Consider the following 21,998-nt stretch of genomic DNA (forward strand, 5'->3'; position numbering starts at 1 on the left):
ATGTATTGTGGTACTGGGGGTTCGATTCCCGGTCTACGCCTTGGAATTTATTTAATGTTTAATATGAGAAATTTGTAGTAAAATATGTTGCTAGTCGCTTCCGTCCGCGACACCTAATTGGTAGATGGACGTAAAATAGGCATTACTTTACTCACTTTACTTTACAAACTGATTAGAGAGCTGCTCAACAATCATTTCTGGAAATATTGTGTATTAGAATAGAATAGAATAGAATAGAAAAGAAATTTATTATTCTGGGACAATTGTCCCCTAAGAATAAATACAGGTACAAATAGAGGCCTTAATAGTTTGGCCTGTGATTATAGAGAAATTAAATAAATAAATAAATATTTACAAAAGTGAAAATGAAAGTAAAAATAAAATAATAAAACAGCAGAAATTAAGGAAATGAATTAAAACAATTAGAATTTCGGAGGAAGCTGAATAGAAAGGAGATAACTGAATAGACGGGATTTAAAGATGGATAGGGTAGGAGCATGGCGGACAGATGAAGGCAAGGAGTTCCATAGAGAGGTAGCACGTATGAGGAAGGACTTGTCAAAGGATGAGGTACGGTGAGAGGGAATATAAAGATCAGATGAGCGAGATCTAGTGTTACGGGAATGGATGGAGGATTTAAACTTAAGGAGTTGAAAAATATAGGAAGGCCTTTGAAACTGGATGACTTGAAAAAGGAAAGAAGCCAAAAAATATTGGCGGCGATAGACAGGAAAAAGCCACTTCAACTCATCGTAGCAGTGCGAAATGCGAGAGTCTCTGGAAATGCTGAAAATAAATCTTATGAAGCAGTTCATGAGGCGCTTAAGCTTAGCTTCAATATCACCAGATAGACCGCCATACACTAAACAACCATAGTCGAAATGGGGGAATATAAGAGAGGAAACTAGGAGTTGCCGGGTCTTAATTGGAAAAAGGTGACGGGAACTATTAAACTGCTTAAGGATATGGATGGAACGGCGAGAGATTTGGGAAACATGGTTTTTCCAGGATAGGTTTTGATCGAAAGTGATACCAAGGTTTTTCACAGAGGGACAATATTTTATTGGGGTATTGTAAAGGAAAAGATTAGGAAGAGGAGCCAATGATTTAAGGAGTGGGTTGGAGCCAATAACAATAGCTTAGAGAGCATCGTATTAAAATTGTGCAAATAAATAGTAATTAATCGCTTCAACAAACTTTTGAATTATTAATTTATAATTATGTTTATATTTAAGTAAAATTATAAAACCTTTTGTTACATATTTAAAGTATTTATTGTAAGCTAACTTATAGAGCATGTGGAATAAAAATATATAAATAATAATAATAAAAACACACAACGGTCATTTTCTTAAAACCACTTTTTCGAACGCAGGAGACCTCAAAACGATATTCCTTCCGGTAAAACTCGATATTAAACATTTAACATGATCGCAGTACATTGTCACACGTAGTAAGAGAAAGTAAGGAGGGAGAGAGAGAGAGAGAGACAGAGAAGAGACAAAGAGAGTGGCAATACATTACCGCTACAAAGGTCTGCAATCAGTTAGGAACGCATTAAAGGCATATAGATAGACAGCTCCCAGGAGAAACCAAAGTTCATAACATAAAACCAGAAGTAAAACTTAAAGCAAAAGACCCACAGACCCCAGTTGCAAAGTGAAGGGATAATAGAAAATTTGTAAAAAGACTGAAAAATACATTAAATTAAAATTAGATGAATATATATATTATAGGGGCGGTGGTCAGTGAAATCTGGTTTCGGCCTGATATGAAGAGCGCTGTGGGGGGTGTGGCGACGGCGCGGCACACTAACAGCGAGCTGGGGGTGTCACCGCCCCCCCGCCCCCCGAGAGCCGTATCCAAACTGCTGGAGGTGCTATCCCTTTTTCAGTCTTGTCCCGAACATCTAGTGAGTCATACAGCACAATTTTCTTCCTTTACAAAATATTCGGAATTTTCTTTTTTTAAGTCCAAAAAAAAAGCAACAAATAATTGGTCCGCGATAATTTTTTTATTTTCCTTTTTGTTAATATTTTTTTCTATGACCAAATTCTTGGAAATATAGTTTGTAATATCAATAATTTAAACAAACATCTAAAAACTCTCAAATCTTAAGAATTTAAAAATAAAAATTCCTACATATATTTCTGGTTACATCAAAAAGAAAAAGTTAAGCACCATCTTCTGAGTGTTCTTTCTATTCTGCATAGGTAATTAAATTTAAAATATTTTAATTAATATAAGATTTTTTTTTTTTTTAAAGTTCAATTACTTTTTTTGTACTCATGGCATATTTATTTTTATATATTTATTATAAAAACAACTCTTTTATAATTATTTGGTCTTTTATTTCAAATAAATTTAACGGATTTTTTTTTTTTAAACAATATTTCATATATTTTAGTTATAATTTATAACTACAAAATGCAGAATTGTATTAATTATTTTTCAAATTTTAGCTTAACTGAAAATTCTTCAATTATTTTTTCTCTCAGAGTTCATTAAAAAAAGCATCTTATTAAATTTCTTTGACTTACTTTTTCAGTAATTCCGTTCTTTACACCACTCTTCCAAACCATATAAATCTTTTAATTTTTTTCTTCGTTATAGTATCCAATTATAATAGATAGGTACACCTTAAATATTTCTCTTTATGACAGAGTCCTAATTAGATCATTAGTTTGAATATATTCTCATTACCAGGTTTTTTTAATTCTTATTTTTTCTTTTTTTAAAATCGCTCCGATATCGCCAACTAAAAATTTAATTTTCCAGTACTTCTTTACAACAATTTTCAGATCCGCCGATGAGACTATCCGTGGAATTTTCTCTTGGTGGGGCCATCTCCCTAAAAAAAACCATAGCTCTTTTAAATTAGAAGTTGATAGCAATATCCTTCTACTAAAAGCCTGTATGACCTGATCAAGGCAATCCAGCTAGTTTGAACGTGTTACACCTGTAAACTTAAAAGAAGGATTAAAAAGAGAAAATATTTTTAAACTGGAATTAAAGGAATAAAATTAATATAAAATCCCGATTTTATTATTTTTCATTTTATTGACAAACTGAAAGCAAAACAAAGATAATTAAAAGTTAATTTTCTTTCACCTACTTTACTATTACTATTTAAATTACTACAACTTTAATCAAATTGCTCATTTCTTATTATATGTTGACCTACACTAAAATTCCAATGATAGCTTTTGATTGATTTTAACCATGAAAATAAAGTAAGACATTTTATTGGTTGCCTTTTTAAATTCTGTACAGAATTTTTTTATTATTGACTTAACGTTCAATACACCGCGATCTGTGGGCTTAACCCAAATGAGCTAATCTTAAAATAGCTTGGATTGTAGTATTTTCCATTAAGATAATACAAAATAAACTTCGATTACTCTTTAAATTATATTTTACACATAAATTTCAAGTTTCCAAGGCTTAGGACAAATAAGATCTCACCACTAGCTTCAGTAACATCTTATTTATCTTTGAGAAATTCCTGATTTTATTACAAAGTTCTTCGATTGATTTTTTTCTCTGACTAATTTCTTCTCTTATTTTTTCTCAATCATTTATAGTTACAACATCAGTATACTGGTAAGCGCGTAACACTGGTATTAATTTGTGGGTAAATTGGAATTTCTGTTGGACTTCTATTTCTTCATTCCTGACTCTAAGTAAATATGAATTTTCTGCACCTTTATTTATATTTAACACATTTCATGACCCAGAACAGCAATTGGCCGTATCTTGTCTGTAGCAATAAATTGGTTATTATCAGCTGACTGTGATGTTCTATTTATCAGCTTTTCTCTTCAGGACATTTATCATTCATCTTGAAAGTTGGGCTAGAACAGCAAATTTAAATATATATTAAATTATGTTCATTGAATCACAATAACATATTAGTGAAGAAGGAAAATAATCATAAGTTTTCAAACGGTTAGGGATTTCTCTGCAATACTTATGTTAGAGACAAGGTAGTCGTCTTGAGAACTGTGGTTTTTTTCTTCGTGATATTTTTATATATTTTAATTCACGGACAGCGTTGTTAGAATATGAAGGTATTGGCTAAATTTTTAATATGTTGTTCTGGTATATTAAAGTAAGAAGTTTAAGTGAACGGATGAAAGGTCTTAAAGGAGTTTCAATCCCTATTTTCTATTCCTCTCATCTTATTCCCTTTTAAGAAGCTTTTACCACGATTAGTCCGTGATTTTATTCGTAAATATTGTTTATAAATTTACTTCTAATCTGCTACATAATATATTTTCCAATTTTATTTATATTTCATTTTTATAGAGTTCCATGCATGAGGTAATTTGTTAGCACTTTTTCTTTTTTTTTTTTTTTTCCTAATAAAAGTTTTTATGGCTTAAATTAATTTCAGATTGCAGTTTTTTTGTTTAGGAATAATGATTATTTTTATAGATTAATGATCTCTTTATAGTGTTTTATCTAAAATTGAAATTTATTACAAAGTAATTGGTAAACCACTCGTGTAATATCTCTTATTACACACCCTTTTTACAATTGTTTTCATAATCTAAAATTTGTTTGAAATGATTCAACCAAGCATAATGCTTGAATATTTTCTCTTAACCATATTTCAGCTTAATATCAGGGGTATAATACCTCTGGTACAATATTTTTACTGGCTACTTGGCACTAAGATAGTAAAGAGAGATTTATAAACTGGAAAATTGCTTATCTTTTATAACGTGTACTTATTTTTTAATAAGATCGTCTAAAATATATTCAAAAGATTTAAATGAACTAGTTTTTCTATTAGGTTTTGAGGGAACCATTGCTACAATTTTTATATTTGCAACCATGTTTTCGGAGCTTCTATTAATTTTTCAAATCAATTCAATTAAATTACTTCAAAAATCAATTTTGCAATTCTCATGCCACCAACACTTACTGCTGCTATTAATTACAATTGCGAAAATTATCAATTAACTTTTCCCTTGAAACATTAAATTTGCCCCTAAATAAGTTGTTGGTTAATAAAACATTTTTTTTTTTTTTTTGTAACCTGGCAGTTAGTTGCTTCTATTTCAAAATAAATTTTCCTTCGTTAAATAATATACAGGGTGTTCATTTTAAGACAGCTGTAAATGTATTTCATGCTTAAACGGTTGATCTGAGCAAAAAAATGGTAGAGGAAAAATTTGTTGCCCGTCACGTCTCTAGTTTCAGAATATGTGACTTGATTTTTAGATTCCTGCCCGCATAGGCGGCTGACGCGCGACCAAAAGTGAGGGTTCGCAGTACTGTGCCTTCAAAGGTGCCTCCTCTGGCTCACAAGCCAGGTTAGCCTGGAGATTATCAAGTGCTCTCTGTATCTGAGGAGGCACAGTAAAGTGCATTATTTGATAAATTAAGGGATAAGTTTGATCCTTTACACGAAAGATATTGATCACTTAAATATGTGGCAGGTGGTTTCCAATTTTTTTTTTTTTTTTGGTAATTAAACGCAACTCTGCCAAAATTACAAAATAATTATTATTAATCCTTCTTGTTTGTAACAGATGTAAAATTAATTTTTAGCCATTTTGTGTGTGTTTGAGAACATCTAAAGCTCTTAATATTTGATTTTTCTTAGAAAATTACTCGGAAAACGACTTATTTCCCGATATTAAGAAAAATACTAGCTTTACTGCCTTGGCAATATTTTCAGTAGAAAGGGGATGAAAAAATACATAAAAATGACCAATCGCGTGCTCTTCTTTCTCTTTGATAACAAGTTAAAAAAATTGAAATATGATTAATAAATACCAGATTTTGAAATGGCCTAGCACCTTTAATTTTGAAGATATCGAATTGCGGTTTCCGGTTTCTTTCGTAACTTTTTATACTCTTTAAAACTGTGTATGGGGTCAACTAAGAAACCTCCACTTTTGGTCGCGCGTCAGCCCCGTATGCGGGCAGGAATCTAAAATCAAGTCACATATTCTGAAACTAGAGACGTGACGGGCAACAAATTTTTCCTCTACCATTTTTTGCTCAGATTAACCGTTTAAGCATGAAATGCATTTGAGCCGTCTTAAAATGAACACCCTGTATATGTTCATTCATGAAGTCATTATTTTATAAACCATTGTTGTATTCAATCTCTTTTTATAATTTTTTTTTTTTTAGTATTTGTTAAATGTAACTTTGAATTTAAATCAATTAAAGGAAGATAGCCGCGAGTGGGGGTTGTGTAATGGATATGCCAGGTGCTTTTCTTCTCTTTCTAAAGTGTTATTTTCACTGCCTATTGAAGGACAGTGGCTGTAACGAAAGAACACTGTCCAGAAGCCGGTAATGACCTCAAATGTAGACGCGCCACAATAGTTTTTTTTTTTAATTGAATTATCTTTTTTAATTAAAGTTTACTTTGCCTCGATCAAGACCGCATTTTTTACAATATAAATTTTCCATTATGAAAATTAAACATTGCTTATTTAGTTTACCACAAAAAAAGGGGTCTTTTTTTTTAATTCATTATACATTTTTTAGATTATATTTCAACTAGCTTTTTTCCTCGATTTCATTGAGACATATTTTTGTCTCTTATTGTTGAATTTTATTTTATTTAAAAAAAAGGAGCATGTTTTATTTTATTATAAATTCTAAAGCAGTTTACAATCTCTTCTTCTTATTAATCCACAATGTCTCGCCTATCTCTTTGATCAGGACATAAAAATTCGAAAACAGTAAAATTTGTTGTTCTATGCTTTTAATTTTAAGACAATATTAACAAAAAATACATAAAAACTTGCGCAGTACTACAGATTGAGGTTGTAGCTGATTACCAGTTTAACGTAAGTTTTGAAAATCTCTGCCGGCTTAGTTTACAGGTGTATGTAGATCCAAGCCGTGAAGTGTGACGCATAGAGCTTGACATTCATGAAGAGACACGTGAATGACAAGCTTTAGAAGAATTGAAGGAAAGAAGTACAGTATACTCACTGATCGCTTTCTATATTCTGAACTTCATTTACTAGATTCTTCAAGCAAGCACAAGTTGCATAAAGCTAACTCTCTACTGATATCATCTTAACCCTCAGATAATAAATTCTAGCTACCGAAAGGCGGTATCTTGGACGGTACCTACAAAAGAGACTCACTTGGAACACACTGACGAAAAATGTCTTAAACTCAACAAGAGGTACAAACTGCTGGCTAGATACTTGACAAACGCCCGAAAGTAACATTACAGCATAAATATAGGTCTTAGGTTGGCGCGTAGGAAGCCAAAAGAAGTTCTCAAAAGTATGGAAAACACTGCTTTAAGAGTATGGGTCGATTTTCTCAGACCGCTGTGAATATTAGAAGCCTCATTTGACTTAAACTCGGCTTATGTTACAATTGCTGCATCATTTCCTATGACTTGTCAATATGAGCTTTCAGAGACGCTCCGAATAGCGTAGGGCAAGCTCACTTCGCCCGGACGAATAATTATAGCACAAAAAAAAAAACATAACAATATGAAAAATAATAATAGCCAACTAATGAATATCAATTTGAAGTTAAGTCCAACTGAGTAAAGAGCTGAAATTATTCTTCTAAATTCCACATAGAAGTGGCCAATTTATATAAAAATGGTAAGAAGTTTAGATAAAATTGTCCAGAAGTGAGTTTTGAGGGAAAAGTCAGGCAACAAGTTCCTAATGCCAAAGAGGGAAAAGATATGACGTTGAGAAGAACTCTCTAGGCAGATCTAAGGATGCCTTGTCAGAGACCCTTCAAAGGGAGGCGGCGGGCCCTTTTATATTAGTATAAATCCAATTATAATTGGCCACAGCTGTACTTTTTCTCATACCTTTAAATAGCACCTCAGTTCTTCCTAACTGATGTTGCCAGGGTGGATCTGTGACGAACAATAAGAAGTTTCTCATTAAAATGTCAATAGTTAATTAATAATATCTCGGTAGAGTTTTAATTAATTTTTACTTAAAATTAATTAAATTCACTAATTAAACATTCAACTATTGGAATAATTACTTTGCACAATAGTTTGTAACTTTAATGTGAGATGGAATAATTCAAAGTATGATTAGACGGTTGAATTTAATAAGGAAAACAAAAAATAATCTGGTGGTAGAGCTGGCGCAAAACATAATTACTAGCAAACTAGATGAAGTAGAATCTGTAGGACAGCGGAAGGGAAATCAATTAAAACAAAATTAATTCGGTTAATCTAAATCATCAATCGATTAAAACCATTTTTGTCTAGCATCTTGTGGTCACTATTAACCACTGTTGATTCACGGAAAGTAAAATACTGTAATGCCATGGGCATCTAGATTTTTAAATGGAGTATTGATACATTAGATAGTACTTCTGGGACTCCCTTGCTAGGGTGGAATAGGTGACCGAAAAGTAATAAGATCACGGGGACTCTTAAATGTCTTGGAGGATTTTTGGAGATGGAAGAGTATGCCTAGAGATTTCACAAGAGGATTTGCATGAACTAATAGTGTATCATGATAAATTTAATAATGAAAAGAAGGAATAGTTCTCTGAGGAAAGAAATGTTTACGAACACACAAGGGTACATACAATTGTTCATTTTACTTGGACGGAAGGTCTGAAAGGGATTTATAATAGAAGGTTTGGGGGGCCCCGCAATTCAGTTTCGAGTAGACCCCAAAATTGGTCTAAGTAATATTTTGTAGAGTGTAAATTTTGTCATGAACTATTTTAGAAAATTTAGGTCTAAAGAGGCATCTGAGGAGTACGTAAAGTTTGTTGAGTCACTCTGTTTTTGAAGTGTCGTGTGCGAGTTCTCGCTAGACTCTCTCTAACTACTCGGATCTATTGAGTATGTTCGTATGATTGATGTGCCATGATTCGCAGTTTGTCTTCATTATGAGACATTTATCTTGAACAGAATTAGTTGATATAAGTTTAATTCTTCGTTTGTTAAACTATGTTGCAATAAGCTGAAGGAAACCTTGTAAAAGAGACGAGAGTCACATCAGAATAAGAAGAGACAGCCGTATTGGCACGACATGTCAACTGTGAAGATGGAATACAAGATTAGGACAGTACGTACGCCCTACGATCTAGCGGTTGCAGCAGATCAGATATTTCGGACATCACTGTGTATCAGCGACCATTCATGTTTGACTGCAGAAGGAAAGGACATATTTAATTTATAGAGAAGCGCAGGAGCCAAACAATGTTGAAGGACTCATCCATAAAGTCATTCAGGTTCTTTTTTTTTATTTTCAAGGACAGAGAGGAAATACTATTAAGGAGCGTTAATTAGTAGAGTGGCATATTCGAAAACCAAATATAATCGGAAAGGATTGACATACTGTTAATTCGGAAAAAGTAATAAATCAGGTATTGCAACTTACCTGAAGAGTTAGCAGTCGTTAACCAAAGCTCTTGGGAGCCTGAACGAATAGTATACTAATATTATTAGGCCTTCCACACAAGCAGAATAAATCAGACAGGCTGAATAACTCTCCATTTCATTAAGACATCTTGAAAACTGAAATCTACTCTCGGAAAGCTACTAAAACCTATTGGTTGAAGGAGTGCCTTCTATAGGTATAAGTTGCATGAAAATCAACTGCCATCTGTAAATAAATACATTGCGAATTAGAACTATAACATTGCAAATAACTGCGATACATTATTTAAATAAAACATACCAATTCGATATCAGAACCAATTATTTGTTCAATGTTCAAGCCGTTAATTTTTTTTTAAATATTTTTTTGAACAATAGTTAGAATAAACTTTTTAAGCCTTAAAAGTAATGTACATAACATACTTTGCTGATAGTTGCTTTCCCTAGCCATCTTAAAGTATTTATAACTAATTCCCTTCTTTATAAAACAGCGTCCATTTATTAGACTTAACAATCTAATAAAGATTTAAGTGCTGTTATATGAATAAACAAGTACTTTTATTTGCATTAAATTGCAATACTACATTCAAGCTTGCAAGAAGTAATTTCAAACGTTTTCTAGTTTTCCACTTTAATGTGCTTATAGTCTCTTTTTATTTTTAATTTCATTTTTTTTTTTTATTCGTTCAATTTAGGTCAAGATTTATTACCCTTATAGGCCAACCAATTATTTCGTTTAAATAAATACTGATTAAATTGACTGGAAAGTCTGAACCGTTGGGATGAAGAAAAACCTGAACAGAAGTAAGCTCTGTTGGTAAGAAGATTAACTATATTAAGAAAAGGAGTAATATGATGGTGAAGGGTAAATGGAACGATTTAACTAAAAGTACCTTATTAGTGGCGATTATAAAAATAAAGGGAGAAATGATTAAATGAAAGGATTAGAAAGGTTAAAGGTGAAACATAATGGAACAATTTAGGATAAACTCTACCATAGCCCTATCTCTGGAACAGTTGTAAACAGAATTTTGGGCGTTGTATTTATTTTAACAAATTAATATTGTTAATAGCTTCTTTTTAAAAAAAGCTCCAGAAAACTAATCTACAAATTTCCAATTCTTTTTCAAAATTAATAAAGAAAAATTTATTATTTCTTTTATTAATACGAGGGTCGTTTGAAAAGTCCGTGCAAAAATAAAAACTACTTAATTTTTTGGGGTAAACCTTTTTTATTTTTCAACATAGTCTCCTTTTAGGCTTATACACTTCGTCCAACGCTGCTCTAGTTTGTTGATCCCTTCCGAATAATAGGATTTGTCCAAGTCTGAAAAATAGCCATTCCTTTCTGCAATCACCTCCTCGTTTGAATAAAATCTTTTTCCCGCCAGCCATTTCTTCATATTGGGGAACAAATAGTAGTCCGAGGGAGCCAAGTCTGGAGAATAGGGGGGGATGTGAAACGAGTTGGAACCCTATTTCCCATTAATTTTGCGACCACAACTGCTGAGGTGTGAGCTGGTGCGTTGGTCGTGATGGAAAAGGACTTTTTTGTGGGCCAATCGTGGGCGTTTTTCTTGCAGCTCGGTTTTCAAACGGTCCAATAACGATGAATAATATGCACCTGTAATAGTTTTACCCTTTTCCAGATAGTCGATGAGGATTATTCCTTGCGAATTCCAAAAGACAGTCGCCATAATCTTTCCGGCCGAAGGAACGGTCTTCGCCTTTTTTGGCGCAGATTCCCCCTTGGTAACCCATTGTTTAGACGGTTCTTTGGTCTCAGGAGTGTAGTGATGTATCCATGTTTCATCCACAGTGACGAAACGACGCTTAAAATCCTGCGGATTCTTCTGGAACAGCTGCAAACCGTCCTTGCAACACTTCACACGATTTCGTTTTTGGTCAAGCGTGAGCAATCGCGGCACCCATCTTGCGTATAGCTTTGTCATGTCCAAATGTTGATGCAAAATATTATGTACCCGTTCATTCGAGATGCCCACAGCACTAGCAATCTCACGCACCTTCACTCTTCTCTCATCCATCACCACATCATGGATTTTATCAATGATTTCTGGAGTAGTAACCTCAACAGGGCGTCCAAAACGTTCAGCGTCACTTGTGCCCATATGGCCACTCCGAAAATTTTGAAACCACTTATAAACTATTCTAATCGAAGGTGCAGAGTCACCATAATGTTTATCATGCTTCTCTTTAGTCTCCCGAGGCGTTTTGCCTTTCATAAAGTAGTGTTTAATCAACACACGAAATTCTTTTTCGTCCATTTTTTGAAAATCACTCGACTTCCTCGATTCAAACGAATGCCAAACACAAAGAAATAGACCGATCTGGCTGAAACTTGGTGTGTGTTCTTCCAAGAGATGCTACTAACTAAACATAACCTCGATACGCGCCAGTAGTGCTATCTCACTGACTTTGCACGGACTTTTCAAACGACCCTCGTACTTCAATTTAAAAAAGTTTTCAAAAATAACTGCTATTAAACTTCATTTTATCATTTCTAAAATTTAATTTAATTCTTACTTCTCAACAGAAGAGAGTATTATGTAAAATTTCACTGATTATACAAGTTTTAAGTGTTTTGTAAAGGGTATTCTGTAAAGATTTTGTGTAAAGCAAGCAATCAAGTGCTCTGTTTCTGTCAGTAAGATATCGCTGGCTTCGTTTTTGTTCTTGAAGTGGGACCAGAGATTTTCGTAAAAGAAAAAACAAACAGCTATCTATGTACGTTTTTGCTTACATGAAACGAACTTCAAGGATTTTTGTTTTTTGATTCTAGGATTAGATTTCTGAAAGCAGGATAAATCTTTTCATTTTCGTCCAATTTTTTCACTATAAGTTTTTCATCAACGTGCAAGCTGTGTTCGAATGATGTCTTCTGCTCGTAGAAATGATGAAAGAATTAGAAGCTAACTATAAATTGAATTAATTCAGTTCTATGTGAGAGCAAAGTAATTCCAATCTTAGGCCGATTTTATTTTCAACAACCGATCAGATGTCGCGCAAGAAGATGGATGGTTAATCTAAATTTCTCAAGCTAACAAATTAAATACAAATCCAAGGATCGTTATTCGAAACTAGTACCAAAAGAAGGGTTTGCATGTCGAACTTCGAACCACTCGGCTACTGATGTACCAAATTTAGTTTTAAAAGATGAATTTAGGAGAATCACTCTGCAACATATAGTTCTTGATTAATGCCATATTTGTGAATGCATGTAAAACTGGGCTGGTTTAATTGCCTCATTCCATAGTTTAAGGATTGTGATTTTAAAAAGTGCATGGGAAAACTAATTGAATTTGGGCATTCCAATAAGTGCCCGCCGGCTGACTGTATACCCTCGAAATACTGGTGGCTTTTCTTGGCCAATTCTCCAAAAGTTTTGGATTTATCACTGCTTAGGCTAAAATCTAGGCTTGTGGCTAAAATATATACTGTTAACTGTAGGACTTGAGCAACTGTATATAGCGCAGTGCAAGCACACAAGAAGAGATTAATGTGATGCTGGGTGAACATGAATAAGCCTCTAGGAATCTCTTCCTCCTTGTAACCGCGTCTCTTTCTGAAATCCTTTTCCAGGACCCAATGCATGGGACGCTAATGTTGAAGAACAAGGCTATTAATCGTGCAGGTCTTCTTCTATATGTGTGTGTATACATACATATGGGATGTGGCTGGGTGCGTCATTCTTAAGAGGTATTATCCACTTTTTAGGTTTGTCTCAAGTACTGGAATGTGCTTGAGCGTGCGTGCGTTTGGGAATTTAGTGGTAAAACGTGTGCATGAGGGTTTCTGGACTATTTGTCACCCACTACAGTGAACACTTTAGGGTTGAATTGATTCTGAAATGGTTTGCAGAATTCACTCAGTCGACCAACCATGCTCTCTCTTCTATAGTAAGATTTTAAGTTAACTATGGCAGGAGTAGGGTGTATAGAACTGGTAAAAACCTTTCTACTGAGAGACTGTGAATAGGGGTGTCATCGGAATACCTTTTTTCCTCAAGTAAAGGGGAAAAAAAAACTGGGTGAAGTGGGTACTTTTTTTCTTTTTTATCTGAGAGTGTTGGAGAGGGTGTGCAGTCCAGCGTCTTCACTATCCTACTAGGGACGTGGCCAACTGGCTGTCTTGGGAATTCTACTTGGAATTTACTTCTTCCGTTACATTTTCACTCTTTCATTTACACACTTTACTCAACAATAAATAATACTAAGAAAATAAAGAGAAAAAAAAATCTTTTTACTCATCTCAAGCTTGTTTTTTCGTAAAAATAATTTGACAAAGTTAATTAATTTCTGTGAAATAATAAAAAATGATTTACAATTAAGTAAAAGTAGTTGAAGCCTAAACTTCCTAATCAAGCAGATTTCTTTTCTTCTCTTTCCCGTTGTCAGAGAAAATATAAAATACCTAACCTGAGAAAGCTACGCTTCACCTCGTACAGCCAGGGGGACTTAGGGAAGTAGTGTAAGTTCCTCTTTTAGGGATGATGATAGGTGAATAATCTGATTCCTACTTAACTTCAGAGTTTCCTCAGCTCTGAATGTACACTTGCCGGACATAATACGCTTACTACATCAACCAGCTGATCAGCAAGTACATGATCTCTTATGCCAAAATGACCCGTCACTCGTAAGGACTATCCTAATTTCGCTGGGAAAGCTGCTTCAGTGACTACACACCCAAACAAGGAATATGATTATTTCACAAGTGGCTAAGCGCTTTAAGCGCAACCCGTCTGTTTGAAAAATTTATAACCTTCTCATTTCTAAGACCTCTTCTCAGGTTTTCCTCAGCGCAATTAATAATAGCATAGATTTAAAAGCTTGGAAAACTGAGAAGAAACTACCATCAATGCTTGATCCCATAGAAATCCTGAGAAAAGTATTTATAATTTGAAATCTTAATAAAAAAAATATGACGCAATCACTACACCCTTACGGCAGTTAGTGTAAATAATACGTAAATAAATCACTACACATCCAGCCAACTTTAATACATACTTAAATATAATACAGTTTCTCAACTGAACTTTACTATAGTGAAGTAACTTGGAACTTTACTACGGTAGTAAATAAATGTATTTACCATAAAATGTCATGCTATATTGAAAATATTGATATTTTAAGGTAAAATGTCCCCTACTACCAAAAGAGCTCTAACTATTTATATTACATAATTTTATAAAAATACTGTGACATTAAAATAAATGTCAGGTAGGTCGTACGCTTCAGGAAGAATAGCATCATTCTTTTATCTCTTGGTAAAGAAATAAAAATGTAATTAGTATCATAGAAAATTTACACTGACTCAGCAAGTGCAGGGTGAGATGGTAATGTAAGTGAAGGCAAAATCTCTATACTAAAGCGATTAAACTACCTCTCATGATGGATGAAAGTCCGAAATCAGCCAGGGAATATTCATGTTGCTTACAACCAATAAAATCAAAGATGATAAATAGTTGATTTTCAAGTAGTTTGGGGTGCCTGAACGGAGCAGGCAACTGAGTCTAATAACCTTCTCTTAACACCAAGAGCCCCCTTCCAGAAACAGCTAGTAAAACTATAATGCTATTTCTGAGTTCCAAATGTTCCAAACATCCTGATGAAAGAAATCCTCTCCAGAACACACTACATCCTGGGCATTGACTTAAATCAATGGTAACTATGTCAACTCCTCTCTCAACACAATTCATGCACCCAAGTCTGATCGCCACGTCTCGTATCTCAACAATATTTCCAGAAACTGCCTTTTCACAGTTGTGCAACCCAAATAATAAAGTTTCTCATTTAACGTCTGAATAGGTAGCATGAGAAATAAAGGAACTTGTTTCAACATGTCTGACAGGATTTTTTTTTTTTTGCGCATCAACAGCTGAGGTCATTAGCGCCCGGAGCTTTTTCCAGTGCACTGCCGGCCTCCGGACAGTGTTCTCTCGTTACAGACAACACTGTCCATCACCGGACAGTGAGCTGTAAGAAGCTCCTAGGAAGAGAAAATCTAAGGGTCAGCTGCTGGATTCGAACCCGGGACCTCCGCGTGGGAGTCCAGTATGCTAACCTCATAGCTAATCCCTTCCCTTCTGACAGGAATGTTTAAAAAACACGGTTTCACGGTTCACTCCAACCAAAAAACAGTAAGCCAGAAAGTTTGGAGCCAAGAGAAAATTTTAAAACAAATTGAAAAACATCCATTCCACATCGTGTATATGGAATGTCACATGTTGTAAGCATTAAGATAGAAGTAAAAAGAAGGCTGATTTAAAAAGCATGTATAGCACAATTATTTTAAGTGACATCTGCTGAAATTGAAACCAAAATACACATTCTAAGGAAGTCAATTTCACTGAGAAAAGCCAGATAAAAAAAAAACAAAACCTGCTTTAAGTCTGTCGTCGTATCTGCTGTAAATACTTTGCATAATCCGCTTCCTTTACTTTGTTTCATTCAGCTTGATGCAACAAAAACAAATTGGTAGCACAAATTCCTACTATGACTTCTACAATAGGCATGACTACTAGTATACACTGATTAATGTATAGTTGCAGAACAATATTTACAAAATGTTTCACAACAAAGTTTCGCAATGGTTCCAGTAGGAGTGTCTCAAATATCTAGAGCCATATATGCCATCCGAAGTAAAGAAAGTATGTTTCCTTCTTCGTTTAATAGATATTATAATTATATACCACTTAGTATAATGAAAAATAGAAGCGGAGAGATTATGAATGTTTAAACAAGTATGATGAAGCAAAACAGTATAACAGACAAGATCAGATAATGATGTCAGATGACAAGATCATCATATCAGACGTATCAATTTTCAAGGCAAATGGATAGGAATTAGAGACTAAATTAATGACATCAATAAAAGAATAAGTACCAAATTCGAAAAAAATAGACACATTTAATTACCCAAACAAACACTAGAAGTAAGCAAATTTTAGAATTAAAAAACGAAATTAATGATAAATTATAAGTACCTTAATTATACAGTATATAGAAATAGAAAAGAACAAATAGAGGCCTTAACAGTTTGGCCTGTGATTAAACAGAAAATAAATAAATAAATAAGTATTTACAAAAAGTGAAAATAAAAATAACAGCAGAAATTAAGGAAATAAATTAAAACAATTAGAATTTCGGAGGAAGCTGAATAGAAAGGAGATAACTGAATAGACGGGATTTAAAGATGGACAGGATAGGAGCATGGCGGACAGATAATGGTAAGGAGTTCCAGAGAGAGGTAGCACGTATTAGGAAGGATTTGTCAAAGGATGAGGTACGGTGAGAGGGAATATAAAGATTAGATGAGCGAGATCTAGTGTTACGGGAATGGATGGAGGATTTAAACTTAAGGAGTTGAAAAATATAGGAAGGCCTTTGAGACTGGATGACTTGAAAAATGAAGGAAGCCAAAAAATATTGGCGGCGATAGACAGGAAAAAGCCACTTCAACTCATCGTAGCAGTGCGAAATGCGATAGTCGCTGGAAATGCTGAAAATAAATCTTATGAAGCAGTTCATGGAGGCGCTTGAGCTTAGCTTCAATATCACCAGATAAGAGCGGCCATACACTAAACAACCATAATCGAAATGGGGGAATATAAGAGAGGAAACTAGGAGTTGCCGGGTCTTAATTGGAAAAAGGTGACGGGAACTATTAAACTGCTTAAGGATATGGATGGAACGACGAGAGATTTGGGAAACATGGTTTTTCCAATATAGGTTTTGATCAAAAGTGATACCAAGGTTTTTCACAGAGGAACAATATTTTATTGGAGTATTGTAAAGGAAAAGATTAGAAAGAGGAGCCAATGATATACATCATTTAGAAAAAATATTCATTTTGGAAATGTAAGATGATACAAAATATCAATAATTTATTTTAATCTGAACAGATTTACTTTACAATAATTTTTACTTTACTTTACAATTTAAATTCGCATTTTTAATTTGAAATACAATCTTATATTTTAATTTAAATTTTGATTGAGAATTTTATTATACTTAATATTGTCTTGCACTAAATATGTACTTATTTCAACAGCCGAACTTATTTATAGGAACTTCCTCAGTTTTGTTACATCCGTTTTAATGGTAATTTACTTATTTTAAATTTGTATTTCCTTTTCAGTTGTTATTTTAATTAAAACATCCGTTCTTTAGTAAATATGGGTTAATAATGGATTTTGTTTTGTTGTATTTCCATAACTGAATAATGTCTAACACTTCTCGATTTATTTTTAATTTTATTTTGTGGAAAGAATAATATTTGATGCAATGACGATTAATAAGATAAGAAAGGTGGTTAAGAATTACCCCACCTGAGGAGGGCAAATCATAAAGGTAAAACTCTAAGAGAAATCACATTCAAGAATCAATAACACGAGCTAGTCATATGGTCTAAAAAAACACTATTCCAACAAGGTGTAAAATCAAACGATCTTACTAAGCCAATGTACAATGTACAGTGACAACGTACAATAGAACTAAATAAAACACTGTGAAACTCCCGCCAATACAGCCTATAGTTGACGAGATGGCAGATAGCAACAATCCCATTTATTACTTCAATGGATGCTCAGGGCAGAGTAACTTCTAAGTCAATTTGATCTTTGAAAACAAACGTTTCTTACAGTTCTTTCAACAGCTTTCCCTTATAAATGAGGTTCATAGAAAGTTTACAGAACTGCAATGGTTTTTATTGACTCACCTAAAGAATAGTAGTAGAGTCTTTGTACCTAATAAATAGCCATAAAATCAATGATTTTAGAAAATATCGAGATGTGGTCAAAAATACAAAAACAAATTTTGTCACTTCATACCAAAGTTTCGGTAAATTTCTTACCTTCTTCAGGGTATTGTAAAAAAAAAAAAAAAAGAAAAAACATCATAAAATCAATGTTTTTAAGATTTTCGCAGAAATTTTTGAAAAATAATTTAAAGGGCGAGCGTACGACATTTCAGACTGAAATGGAACTGCCAGACAATAGTTATTAGTACCACTTAATATGACAGCAAATAATATTTGGCTAGACACATATCACGAGCAGTAGAATAACGATAAATAGAATGGACAAGCAAAACACATGTGGACGTCTGGACAACATTTTCGAGAATCACTGGACAGATTCGTAGTTTACCAAAATATTCACAACTGATTCTTTAATGATCTAATTTCAAGAATAGGTGAGGAGATAATAAGAATACATGTGATAAACCAGCATGATGGATAGAAGTAGTATTCGAGAATGGCGATCAAATATGACTTACGAAAAACGCAATAACTATCAAATTCAAATAAATAGACAAATTTAATTATATAAAAAGAGATTAGAAGTAAGAAATTTGAATTAAGGATATAAATAAAATTAGTGAAATATTATCTGAGTTACTTACGAAAAACGAGCCAAGATGCTCCAGTGCCTTCAGCAACACCAAGAATAAGAGATGGAATCTGGTTCAGTATATATTTAAATACTTATATTTTGGTGCTTTAACATCTGAGATTATCAGAACCTTTTTCAATTCTCTGCAAAAAAATAAAAAAATAAATAAAATGTAATGTAAAAGGTTTGATGGAAAATTTATTCGTCACTTCCAGAAACAGTTTTTCACTTAATTTTTGCCAAATATTGCTTTGATGTGCCCGCTATTCCAGAGATGTTTCTCAAGAGAAATTCATTTTTAAAAAATCTGTGTTATTCCAGATTATTTAGATAATTTTTAGAAACATCTAGTTATCTCAGACAGACTGATTTGGGCTAAAAATCATTTAAGTATGTAGCTGAAATTCACTAGTTAAAAAAAGTGACTGAACTCTTTACCTATTGCTGTATTTTAAAAAGTGTAACTCCCAACTATTGATTGAATGAAGTCTCATTCTTATTCGGTTGCAAAAAAAAAAATAAAAAAAATTCTTTATCTTCCGTTAATATATATTATTATGGTGAACTACATTCAATATCTGATAGAAGTCATTTTATGTGTGTTCGTGTCCTTTAGCGGAAGAACAAAAAATATTTTATATTCGACCGTTGTCTGACAATGGACTTTTAGGCAACTGAATTCTGGGAGTCCCTGCTACAGATGATATATTGGAACAAGGAAGGTAGCCAGAGATAAATTTGTTCTCCCTAGTTTCCCTGTCTGCGAAGGATTCACCATTCTTTCCCGGTAAATCCTCTTGTTCGTACACACTATTTTCTATCTCATACTTGCGTTATTCACATGAAATTCGTGCGTAATCCTAGGTGTTCTTTGATTTTCTACCATGTAGTTGTGAGAGAGGCTCTATCCAGTGGGTGCCTAACATAGATAGCCTAGAGAAGGTAGCCCCCCCCCACCACCACGGGCAATGAGGAGGAAGGGGAATCCTCCACAGCCTCCTGCTGGTTATGTGGTTAACCGATTATGGGTAGAAAAACAAGAGGGTGGATACATGGGGCAGACCTGCGCCCTGTACCACCTGCCGCGCTGTTTTCACTTTCACGCTCTGCAGTATCTTTTGTGCTGTTTCTGGACCAAGCTTCATTGTTTACCCCGGGCCTACCACCTCTTGTCCCATTACCTTAACTATTGCTGAGGAAACCACATATATATTTTATCTTACCACACCTTACGACGCCCTACTATCCTCAACTCTTTTCCCCTTTACCATAATATTATTTCTCTCTCTCTTCCCTTCTACTCCTCTTAGTTCCCAATTCCTATCATCACCTACATGTGGCGGCCCAATATCACGAAATATTTTATCAATTTTATTAGGAGTGTTTTGCAGCCATCTTGTTAAAACTTCTTCCCATTTTTTATGTTATTTCATTCTTCCGACCCCTATTTTTATCAGGTGTTTCCGACTCTTGATTTATTAAACGGCAGTAAATTCGTAACTTTATAAATGTTCGAATAAATTGAGTTAATTTATATTTTGTACTCTATCATCAGATGGTATTAACATCACATTATTTTATTGCTTTTCCTGTCGCTTTAAAGGTGCTTTTAGCTTTGGTTTTGAAAAAGTGACTTTAAAATTTGTTTTATGAACGAATTTGCATAAGACTCATAATTTGATACTTACAGTTAGGAAAAATGCCTTCATCTTTATGATGAGATCGGTGGGTTGTCGGCACTCTCTTGTTCCAAACTCCTCAAGGACTCTGAACCTGTAAACAACAGAAATTTAAAGAAAATCCATGGATTTTTTTTTAAGCGTCTTTCTTTTTATGTCGTCTTGAAACATAAAACTTAGACTTATAACCAGTTAACGGCTGCAATACTTGTAATTTGTATGACGTATGCTGGCCATAGATCTTTGCTAACAGGATTAAACTATTTCACCAAATGCAGGACACAAGAGGACCCTCCTCATCTGATCAAATTTAGCTAGCAAACATTTCAGAATAGAGACCCAATTCTAATATTAGTCCCAGCTAAGTTCACGGTGGATGATGTAGAGGAAGTTGTTCGGAGTTTGGGAGTGAGAACATGGAGGAGAGTTGCTTTAGTAAGAGAGGAGTGGGGAAAGGTGTTAGAGGAGGCCAAGGTCCTTCGAGGACCGTAGAGCCAGAGGAAGAAGAAGTAAGTTCACGGAAATGAAGGTAAATGAAAACTGAGGGCTTTTAAAGAGCTTCTTTCAGCCGAATATAGCAAGAGAACCTTGCAAAAACTTATTTAGATCAATAATAGTGTACTAAGCTTTAACAGAAAATCAATGAAGTATTTCCATATTTTTTGTGTACATCTTGTTCTACTTGGAATACAAAATATTAAGTAATAAAACACTCTCTTGAGAAGAGAAGAGAAAGTGCCCCAAGGCATAGGACCTAGGCCACGAGAGGTCCCTAAAGAAAATAGAAGCTTATAATGCTCACCATTTCTCTAAATAGCAGTAAATAATATATACACATTTTCCGAATAAATAAATATAAATTTTAATATATTTCACTCAATTCTTTGAGAGGAAAACAAAAATACTATTTTTCAATTTTCTAAAAATTTCTCAAGATCACTTCTGTTTTCCTTTAGAGCAAAAAAAGAAAGTTAAACAGTACATTTACTTTGCCATTCTCTTGTCTAGAAACGTATTTATTTATTAATGTTTGCTTTGCATTAATATTTGAATTATATGTTTCATTTTTCTGTTCAACTCTCAGAAAGCATGAATCAAAGATTTTATTTTTATTAAATTCTCAACAAAATAAAAGTCTTTCTCTGTAAAAAGTTGAACTAGCTAGATTTTATTTGCCCAATAGTTAATTTTATTAAAAAAAAAAAATATTAATTTTAAAATTCTGTCAATTCGGATTGACAGTATCTTTTCTCCAATAGAAAATACAAATCCATAGATCATTATTTAATTGAAAACTACGTTAATTAAAATAACCCATAGTGTCATGTAATCTTCATTTCAGTTTCATTTATTTAATAAAAAAGCATTGATAATCATTTTCAATTATAAATATTTACTAACGAATTAGCAATGATTGGCTCCTGTTATTTAATAAAAACTGTCATTTTTCTAAAATGGCCAAAACCTAAATTTAGTCCATACATCATTCTGTCACACTATTTTTGTTCGTCAATTAAAATTACGACTACTTTCTCATATAAAACAC

General features: G+C 33.5%; 2 protein-coding genes across 2 annotated transcripts in view; one reads left to right on the plus strand and one right to left on the minus strand.

Moving 5' to 3' along the window:
* The first annotated feature begins 1,898 nt into the window (after positions 1-1,898).
* The window catches only part of cmpy (crimpy), a 161,646-nt gene continuing 141,546 nt past the window's right edge, over positions 1,899-21,998 (plus strand). Inside the window, exon 1 of the mRNA XM_074131804.1 lies at positions 1,899-2,213. The gene's annotated coding sequence lies outside the window, so the exon portion shown is untranslated. The remainder of the gene's footprint in view (positions 2,214-21,998) is intronic.
* LOC141456127 (uncharacterized) overlaps positions 3,010-21,998 on the minus strand; it is a 99,996-nt gene continuing 81,007 nt past the window's right edge. The window contains exons 2-5 of the transcript XR_012459619.1: positions 20,462-20,546; positions 18,784-18,916; positions 9,363-9,587; positions 3,010-3,854 (exon numbers count right to left, since the gene is read on the minus strand). The gene's annotated coding sequence lies outside the window, so the exon portion shown is untranslated. The remainder of the gene's footprint in view (positions 3,855-9,362; positions 9,588-18,783; positions 18,917-20,461; positions 20,547-21,998) is intronic.

Source organism: Rhodnius prolixus, unplaced genomic scaffold (genome assembly GCF_049639745.1).
Source record: "Rhodnius prolixus isolate KJV_2025 unplaced genomic scaffold, Rpr scaffold_4, whole genome shotgun sequence".
Lineage (NCBI taxonomy): Eukaryota > Metazoa > Arthropoda > Insecta > Hemiptera > Reduviidae > Rhodnius > Rhodnius prolixus.